The sequence below is a fragment of the Ostrea edulis genome, chromosome 3 (genome assembly GCF_947568905.1).
Source record: "Ostrea edulis chromosome 3, xbOstEdul1.1, whole genome shotgun sequence".
Classification (NCBI taxonomy): domain Eukaryota; kingdom Metazoa; phylum Mollusca; class Bivalvia; order Ostreida; family Ostreidae; genus Ostrea; species Ostrea edulis.
The window spans coordinates 56,597,556-56,607,922 of NC_079166.1; the positions used below are offsets into that span (position 1 = coordinate 56,597,556).

A 10,367-nucleotide genomic window follows, 5' to 3' on the forward strand; every position below is an offset into this window, starting at 1 on the left:
GTTCACGGGCCTAATTTTAACACTGATTAAGATGTGATTCAGTTCACGGGCCTCTAATTAGGATATGATCCAGTTCACGGGCCTGACTTTAACACTAATTAGGATGTGATTGAGTTCACGGGCCTGATTCTAACACTAATTAGGATATGATCCAGTTCACGGGCCTAATTCTAACACTAATTAAGATGTGATTGAGTTCACGGGCCTGACTCTAACACTAATTAGGATGTGATTGAGTTCACGATCCTGATTCTAACACTAATTAGGGTATGATCCAGTTCACGGGCCTAATTCTAACACTAATTAGGATGTGATTGAGTTCACGGGCCTGATTCTAACACTAATTAGGATATGATCCAGTTCACGGGCCTAATTCTAACACTAATTAAGATGTGATTGAGTTCACGGGCCTGACTCTAACACTAATTAGGATGTGATAGAGTTTACGGGCCTGATTCTAACACTAATTAGGATATGATCCAGTTCACGGGCCTGATTCTAACACTAATTAGGATATGATCCAGTTCACGGGCCTGACTCTAACACTAATTAGGATGTGATTGAGTTCACGATCCTGATTCTAACACTAATTAGGGTATGATCCAGTTCACGGGCCTAATTCTAACACTAATTAGGATGTGATTGAGTTCACGGGCCTGATTCTAACACTAATTAGGATATGATCCAGTTCACGGGCCTAATTCTAACACTGATTAAGATGTGATTCAGTTCACGGGCCTCTAATTAGGATATGATCCAGTTCACGGGCCTGACTCTAACACTAATTAGGATGTGATTGAGTTCACGGGCCTGATTCTAACACTAATTAGGATATGATCCAGTTCACGGGCCTAATTCTAACACTAATTAAGATGTGATTGAGTTCACGGGCCTGACTCTAACACTAATTAGGATGTGATAGAGTTTACGGGCCTGATTCTAACACTAATTAGGATATGATCCAGTTCACGGGCCTAATTCTAACACTGATTAAGATGTGATTCAGTTCACGGGCCTCTAATTAGGATATGATCCAGTTCACGGGCCTGACTCTAACACTAATTAGGATGTGATTGAGTTCACGGGCCTGATTCTACCACTAATTAGGATGTGATCCAGTTCACGGGCCCAACTCTAACACTAATTAGGATGTGATTGAGTTCACGGGCCTTATTCTAACACTAATTAGGATATGATCATGTTCACGGACCTCATTCTACCACTAATTAAGATGTGATTCAGTTAACAGGTCTCTAATTAGGATATGATCCAGTTCACGGACCTGACTCTAACACTAATTAAGATGTGATTGAGTTCACGGGCCTGATTCTAACAATAATTAGGATATGATCATGTTCACGGGCCTAATTTTAACACTGATTAAGATGTGATTCAGTTCATGGGCCTCTAAATAGGATATGATCCATTTCACGGGCCTGACTTTAACACTAATTAGGATGTGATTGACTTCACGGTCCTGATTCTAACACTAATTAGGGTATGATCGAGTTCACGGGCCTAATTCTAACACTAATTAGGATGTGATTGAGTTCACGGGCCTGATTCTAACACTAATTAGGATGTGATCCAGTTCACGGGCCTGATTCTAACACTAAATAAAATGTGATTGAGTTCATGGGCCTAACTGTAACGCTAATTAGGATATGATCCAGTTAAAGGGCCTAATTCTAACACTGATTAAGATGTGATTCAGTGCACGGGCCTCTAATTAGGAGATGATCCCGTTCACGGGCCTGACTCTAACACTAATTAGGATATGATCCATTTCACGGGCCTGATTCTAACACTAATTAGGATATGATCCAGTTCACGGGCCTAATTCTAACACTAATTAGGATATGATCCAGTTCACGGGCCTAATTTTAACACTGATTAAGATGTGATTCAGTTCATGGGCCTCTAAATAGGATATGATCCATTTCACGGGCCTGACTATAACACTAATTAGGATGTGATTGAGTTCACGGGCCTGATTCTAACACTAATTAGGATATGATCCAGTTCACGGGCCTATTTCTAACACTAATTAGGATGTGATTGAGTTCACGGGCCTGATTCTAACACTAATTAGGATATGATTCAGTTCATGGACCTGATTCTAACACTAATCAAAAATGTGATTGAGTTCACGGGCCTGACTCTAATACTAATTAGGATATGATCCAGTTCACATGCATCTAATCCAATCCTTGTAAACCCTAACCCAGTCCTTGTAGAGCATAGCTTAGTCCCTGTAGAGCATAACCTAGTCCCTGTAGAGCATAACCTAGTCCCTGTAGAGTATAACCTAGTCCCTGTAGAGTATAACCCAGTCCCTGTAGAGTATAACCCCGTCCCTGTAGAGCATAACCTAGTCCCTGTCCCTGTAGAGTATAACCTAGTCCCTGTAGAGCATAACCTAATCCCTGTAGAGCATAACCTAGTCCCTGTAGAGTATAACCTAGTCCCTGTAGAGTATAACCCCGTCCCTGTAGAGTATAACCTAGTCCCTGTAGAGCATAACCTAGTCCCTGTAGAGCATAACATAGTCCCTGTAGAGTATAACCTAGTCCCTGTAGAGTATAACCCAGTCCCTGTAGAGCATAACCTAGTCCCTGTAGAGTATAACATAGTCCCTGTAGAGCATAACCTAGTCCCTGTAGAGCATAACCTAGTCCCTGTAGAGTATAACCTAGTCCCTGTAGAGCATAGCCTAGTCCCTGTAGAGCATAACCTAGTCCCTGTAGAGTATAACCTAGTCCCTGTAGAGTATAACCCAGTCCCTGTAGAGCCTAACCTAGTCCCTGTAGAGCCTTACACTGTCTTATCCTATAAAATGCAACTTTGTCTCTGTACAACAGTATCGTATTTCACTGATAATAAATTTTCCATACATGTTTATTATTAGTTTAATCATCAGGCACAATTGAATAGTCTCGTGGGGATTCGGGTTAGAATAGATCCTCAGTACCCCCTTGTTTGTCGTAAGAGGCGATTAAATGGGGCGGTCCTTCGGATGAGACCGCAAAAACAGAGGTCCTGTGTCACAGCAGGTGTGGGACAATAAAGATTCCTCCCTGCTCAATGGCTATAAGCGCCGAGCATAGGCCTAAATTTTACAGCCCTTCACCGCCAGTGGTGACGTCTCAATGTGAGTGAAATATTCTCGAGAGGGACGTTTAACAATATTCAATCAATCAATCACAATTGAATAAATACCCAGTCTCTCTGTGTTATAGACTTTTCCAGTCATCTTGAGCTAAATCAACATTTTTGTGCCAGATCCATTTTTGTGTGCATCATAACTCAGTATCTCTATAAATAGTTGAATCTGCAACTACTACATGTAAGAGCTTGACGTATTTGACAGACATTTTTTTCCACAATTTCCTCTGGTACTTAGTCTTGATTTTAATTAAGAAGAAAAAGTTGAACAGATAACAGTTTTATTATCAACACCTTAGACATACAATGATTAAATTATCACATTGTTGTAACCTTTGACATTGAAATATTTTCCAGATACATGTACTTATGAAAGAGCTGGCTCGCATTCTACCTCATGCTCCAAGATTGCGTAGCAATTAATAGTAACACATGATGGCCATATTAGACAGATTGATAATGATGGGTAATCAGATCAAACATCCTTAATATAAATCAAATTTACATAATCTGTTAAGAATTGATTATTTATTACTGGGTAATTAAGGGGTCTTTCATGAAAAGAAATGAAACATCTTTAAGTTTTCATAAAACATATGAAACAACAATTTTATCTTTCTTTCAGTGATTAATTGGTAAACGCATTAAACGTTTCAATGTTCCATGGGAAATACAACATAACTATTTATTCTATATGTTGAACAAGAGGCCCATGGGCCACATCGCTCACCTGAGCCACCTTGGCTCATATTGAAAGTTTTCCTGAATAATTGTATGTAAAACTTTGATTCTCTATTGTGGCCCCATACAACCCCTGGAGGCCATGATTTCAATAAACTTGGATCTGTACTATGTCAGGAAGCTTTCATGTACATTTCAGCTCTTCTGGCCCAATGGTTCTTGATAAACAAATTAAACGACCCACCCTATTTTTGTGGTCATCTCCCCTTTGAAGAGGGCATGGCCCTTCATTTGAACAAACTCGAAAGCCCTTTACCCAAGGATACTTTTGGCTAAGTTTGGTTATTATTGGCCCAGTGCTTCTGGAGAAAATATAAAATGTTTAATCACGGACAGACAATGAACAACAGGCGATCAGAAAAGCTCACTTGAGCTTTCAGCTCTGGTGAGATAAAAAGTATTTACGTATGGAATAATTTTCTTCATATGTGTCTTTTTTCATCCAATGCTATTTCTCCCCACTTTTAAATTAACGTTCAGATTTAAAATACATCAGAGTTTCCTGTAAATATGCATATCGATATGTGATATATGTCCTTATCAACTACAGAGTTTCATAATACTGCTTTGCATGTAAGTTAAAACAGTATACCCTTTACAAGTCGTTGCCTGCAGTATATAATAACCTCTATGATAAGAATGAGTTGAATTAAACAATGCTATAATTCTAATATACAAATGATCCATGTGTACATGTAAACTCTCCAAAGAAAACAATTTAAACAATGTTAATGTTGCTGAAGAAAATTTACCACAAAGCAAAAGAAATGCAAAAGTTTGGCATCGGATCAAGTGCCTTTGACCTTGTTGACAATATACAATTACAAACAAAAGAAATAATAATTTATTCGTTTTGTGAGTGCACACTCCGTGGAGGTCAGTGGAGGTGCATCTTCTGTTGGCCTCCTCATATGCCATTCCTGTTTTGGAACAAATGAGAACAACGGCCTCTTTTAACATCACAAGGGGCAGGTAGTGAGCTGCCATTCTGGAGAGCAAACAAAATTCTATGAAAATTTAAACTTTAAATATTGTGCAATCATAATAAACTATACTGTCTTTAAAAAATTTAAAGGTTGAAAAAGCATAACATACATAAATATACTATATTAAATTAGTTTTTATTGTTTCAAGGATGATATGTTTAAGTTCTAGATATGAATTACTGGTAAGTAGCCTTACAGTGGATAATGTAGAAAATTTTTTACTGAGGTCTTCATTTTGCAAGCCTTGCAGTGTTCTGTATTTGGTAAAATCTGAAATATTGAAAAAATATTATATTCAAAACATGATAAAATCATGAACTCTTTGGGAATAATTTATGATTCAATTGCAACTACATGTAGGATCGTCTATGAAATAGACATGAATGCCCTTTCTTGCAGAGTGGTGAGAAATCAACACACAGAACAATAGATGGAAGGAAGGACATAATTTAGATAATTATAACAAACATTATACAACCTAGCCATATACATGCTTGGATATGAAAAGTATCAATATTAAATGGGAGTATCTCTACCCATGACGAGCCTTGCTGCACATCATTCTGTCCCTGAGTATATTTAGAACGTGTCCCAGTTCCTAAAAATAAAAGAGTCGGATTAGAAAGCTTTAATATGTTATGTGATGCACTACTTGTGTAAAAATTGAGCAAACATGTTCATTCAACTTCATAAAGATGTGTATTTTGGATCCATACCCAAAATATATATTGACTAATTCCTATCATATCAAAGTAATCAAAATGTGAGCTGCTGATTCTTTAGAAAATTACTTTCTTACCAATATATCAATATACTTTCCCCAAAGCAGTAAAGTTTAATATATTTATTGAACGGATTTTTAGTTCACCTAAGCTGAAAGCTCAAGTGAGCTTTTCTGATCACCCGTATTCCGGCGTCCCTCCGTCCGTCTGTCCGTCCGTCTGTAAACTTTTCACATTTTCAACTTCTTCTCAACAACCACTGGGCCAATTTCAACCAAAGTTGGCACAAAGCATCCTTAGGTAAAGGGAATTCTAAATTGTTAAAATAAAGGGCCAGGCCACCTTCCAAGGGGAGATAATCAAGAAAAGGTAAAAATAGGGTAGGGTCATTAAAAAATCTTCTTCTCAAGAACCACTGGGCCAGAAAAGATGAAATTTATAGATAAGCTTTATTAGGTAGTGCAGATTCTAAATGGTTAAAATCATGGCCCCCGGGGCTCGGATGGGGCCACAATAGGGGATCAAAGTTTTACATACAAATATATAGGGAAAATATTTAAAAATCTTCTTCTCAAGAACCACTGAGCCAGAAAAGCTGAGATTTATATGAAAGCTTCCTTATATAATGCAGATTCTAAATTGTTAAAATCATGGCCCCCGGGGGTCGGATGGGGCCACAATAGGGGATCAAAGTTTTACATACAAATATATAGGAAAAATCTTCTTCTCAAGAACCACTGAGCCAGAAAAGCTGAAATTTATATGAAAGCTTTCTGATATAGTGCAGATTGTAAATTGTTAAAATCATGGCCCCCGGGGGTCGGATGGGGCCACAATAGGGGATCAAAGTTTTACATACAATTATATAGGGAAAATCTTTAAAAATCTTTTTCTCAAGAACCACTGAGCCAGAAAAGCTGAGATTTATATGAAAGCTTCCTTATATAATGCAGGTTCTAAATTGTTAAAATCATGGCCCCCTGGGGTAGGATGGGGCCACAATAGGGGGTCAAAGTTTTTTGTTGTTGTTTGTTGTTGTTTTTTTCGGTTTTTTGTTGTTGTTGTTTTTGTTTTGTTGATATAGTGCAGATTCAAGTTTGTTAAAATCATGGACCCCGGGGATTGGATGGGGCCTCAAGGGGGGCATCAAAGTTTTACATACAAATTTATAGGAAAAATCTTTAAAAATCTTCTTCCCACAACCACTAAGGCAGAAAAGCTGAGATTTATATGAAAGCTTTCTGATATAGTGCAGATTCAGGTTTGTTAAAAGCATGCCCCCCTGGGGTAGAATGGGGCCACAATAGGGGATCAAAGTTTTACATACAAATATATAGGGAAAATCTTTAAAAATCTTCTTCTCAAGAACCATTGGACCAAAGAAGTTCACATTTACATGAAAGCTTTCTGACATAGTGTAGATTCAAGTTTGCAAAAACCATGGCCTCCAGGGGTAGGTTTGGGGCCATAATAGGGACTACGGTTTTACATGCAAATAGATATGGAAAATCTTCTGATGTGGACCAAGGTGACACAGGTGAGCGATGTGGCCCATGGGCCCCTTGTTTTATAAACTGGTGGTGTCTTTCATGGTCTTCTTCCTCACTGGAAAAATACTGTTGTCTTGTTAATACATGGTTTTGAAGTGGACATTGTTTTCAGAAGTAAGGATGTAGATGTAAATCATGTTTTCCCCACAACCCCTGGCCAATGGATTTGAATAATTAGGAGCTAGGATGAACTAAAAATTGTCTACCACAGCCACATACAAACAAGAGGCCCAAGGACCACATCGCTCACCTGAGTCACTTTGGCTCATACATATGTATTTAAAGATTTTTCCTATATATTTGTATGCAAAACTTTGATCCCCCATGTGACCCCATCCTACCCCTGGGAGCCATAATTTTCACAAACTGAAATCTGAAATATGTCAGGAAGCTTTCATGTCAATATCAGCTTTTCTGGCTCAGTGGTTCTTGAGAAAAAGATTTTTAAACATTTTCCTTATATATTTGTATGTAAAAACTTTGATCCCCTATTGTGGCCCCATCCAACACCCGGGGGCCATGATTTGAACAAACTTGAATCTGCATTATGTCAGAAAGCTTTCATGTAAATATCAGTTTTTCTGGATCAGTGGTTCTTGAGAAGATTTTTAAACATTTTCCTTATATATTTGTATGTAAAACTTTGATCCCCTATTGTGGCCCCATCCAACCCCCAGGGGCCATGATTTTAATCAACGTGAATTTGTACTATGCCAGTAAGCTGTCATGTAAATTTCAGCTTTTCTGGCCGAGTGGCTCTTGATTAGAAGATTTTTTAATGACCCCACCCTATTTTTGCATTTTTGTGATTATCTCCCCTTTGAAAGGGACATGGCCCTTCTTTTGAACAAACTTGAAAGCCCTTCACTCAAGGATGCTTTGTGGGAAGTTTGGTTGAAATTGGTCCAGCGGTTCTTGAGAAGAAGTCGAAAATGTAAAACGTTTATGACGCCGACGACGACAGACAACGGGCAAATTTTGATCAGAAAAGCTCACTTGAGCCTTTGGCTCAGGTGAGCTAAAAATATAAATGCTCACCATTTACGAATATCACAGTTTATCATTCCTGTCGGTGCATGGAGTAAACTGCCAATCTGCAAGATATTTAATTATCAAATACTTTTATGCTATTCTCTAAACTGAGCACACTAAAAACTGTAATTCATATAATTCAACACAAGAGATGTTTCTAAAACACATATGCCCCCCAAGTTGCAAAATTGAAAGGGTTATACCCGTGCCTCATTTAATTGATAGTAGTTACACCAATTCAAAATATTGAGCAGACAATACCTTCCTATGTCAAGAGTGGACTGACCATGTGACCTAAGAATCAATAGGGGTCATCTACTCCTTATATATGCTGTACAACTGTACCAAGTTTGTTGTCAATCAACCAATTAATTCGTAAAATATAGGAAACATCCCCCTTAATGTATTGAATAGTATGGAGGAGAAAGCATGGGCAGGAAGATAGACATGAACTCTGATAAGCCATATAGGAGGAGAAGCGTTCACACACTATTTTATACCCTACACCCCTCAGATCCACTTTAACTTTAAGGATAGCAATTGGATCCTCCTGTCCCTACAACTTGCACATCTACAAATGGCATTGAAGCATTGTACAAATTCTCAAGCCTATCAGATAAGCCATATAGGAGAAGTGTTCACAAGGTATTTTAACATCCTCCACCCCTTTTAGATCCACTATATCTTTTAGGAAAAACTTTGGATCCTCCCATTCCGACAATATGCACATCTACAAATGACAATTAAGCATTGTACAAAGTTTCAAGTCTATCCAATAAGCCATATGGGAGGAGAAGAGTTCATAAGCTATTTTACATCTTCCACCCCTCTTAGATCCACTATAACTCTTAGGAAAACAATTGGATCCTCCCGTCCCAACAATATTCACATCTGCAAATGACAATGAAGCATTGTACAAAGTTTCAAGTCTATCTGATAAGCCATATAGGTGGAGAAGCGTTCACAAGATTTTGTGACAGAAGGAAGGACGGACAGAAAGTACAAATACAATATGTCTCCCCCTGGAAGAGGGAAGATATAATTATATGAGTGCATGTTTATATACACACAGCACTAAACATAACTTAAAGTAATTCCACCCTCCTATGATGTCATCAGATTTTGCAAAATCAATGATTTATTTAGATTTATGCATGATAGGAACATCAATTTTGTTAGTCTTTTCCGATAGTTATTGTAAAAAAAAACAACCTGTTAAAACAAGAGGTACTGTGAGCAATGCTCACTAAGAATACCCCTCGCTTACCCCAATCTCCTAAAGGGTGTTGGAAATAGGTAAAACTTCAATATTATGATCCAAAAGGTATCTAGGAACACAGCATCTCCATGCGATGAAAAAAGCCGTTAAAGAATTTAAATGGAAACCATATTGCTACTTTGATGTCCAGTGCGCGTGACCTTTGACCTTTTGACCCCAAAATCGATAGGGAACATCTTCATCCCATGGGTAGTCCATATATATGATATGGTGACGGTAGGTGGAAAGGATAATGCTTTAGAGCCCGGAAACCATTGCGTCTACAGACGGACGAACAGACAGACGGACAACCCGATTCCAGTATACCCCCCCCCCCACACACACACACACAACTTGTTGCGGGGGGTATAATAAAATATTTCAAAAGTCTAAGTTATAGATGAATAATCAATGATACGATTTAAATCAAAATAGATGTGTGTAACATTTCACTATAAAGAGTTGTATGAAAATGTGATTTGTGGAAATAAATAATAATGTTATAATTCTCATTAGAGGCCTGTGATCTTAAACACATCCTAATTAGTGTTAGAGTCAGCCCCCTGAACTGGAGCATATCCTAATTAGTGTTAGAATCAGGCCCGTGAACTGGATCATATCCTAATTAGTGTTAGAATCAGGCCCGTGAACTCAATCACATGCTAATTAGTGTTAGAATCAGGCCCGTGAACTCAATCACATGCTAACTAGTGTTAGAATCAGGCCCGTGAACTCAATCACATTTCAATTAGTGTTAGAATCAGGCCCGTGAACTGGATCATATCCTAATTAGTGTTAGAATCAGGCCCCTGAACTGGATCATATCCGAATTTGTGTTAGAATCAGGCCCGTGAAGTCAATCACATGCTAGTTAGTGTTAGAATCAGGCCCGTGAACTCAATCACATTTTGAT

At 38.2% G+C, this 10,367-nt stretch overlaps 1 long non-coding RNA gene across 1 annotated transcript; it reads right to left on the bottom strand.

Annotated features, from left to right (window-relative positions):
- Window positions 1-3,429: 3,429 nt before the first annotated feature.
- On the bottom strand, window positions 3,430-8,796 carry LOC125677029 (uncharacterized). The gene is made up of 4 exons (XR_008801009.1): window positions 8,203-8,796; window positions 5,429-5,490; window positions 5,115-5,162; window positions 3,430-4,894 (listed from the first exon to the last, which is right to left on the bottom strand). It is a non-coding gene; the product is annotated as an uncharacterized LOC125677029 (long non-coding RNA).
- Between the last annotated feature and the right edge of the window lie 1,571 nt (window positions 8,797-10,367).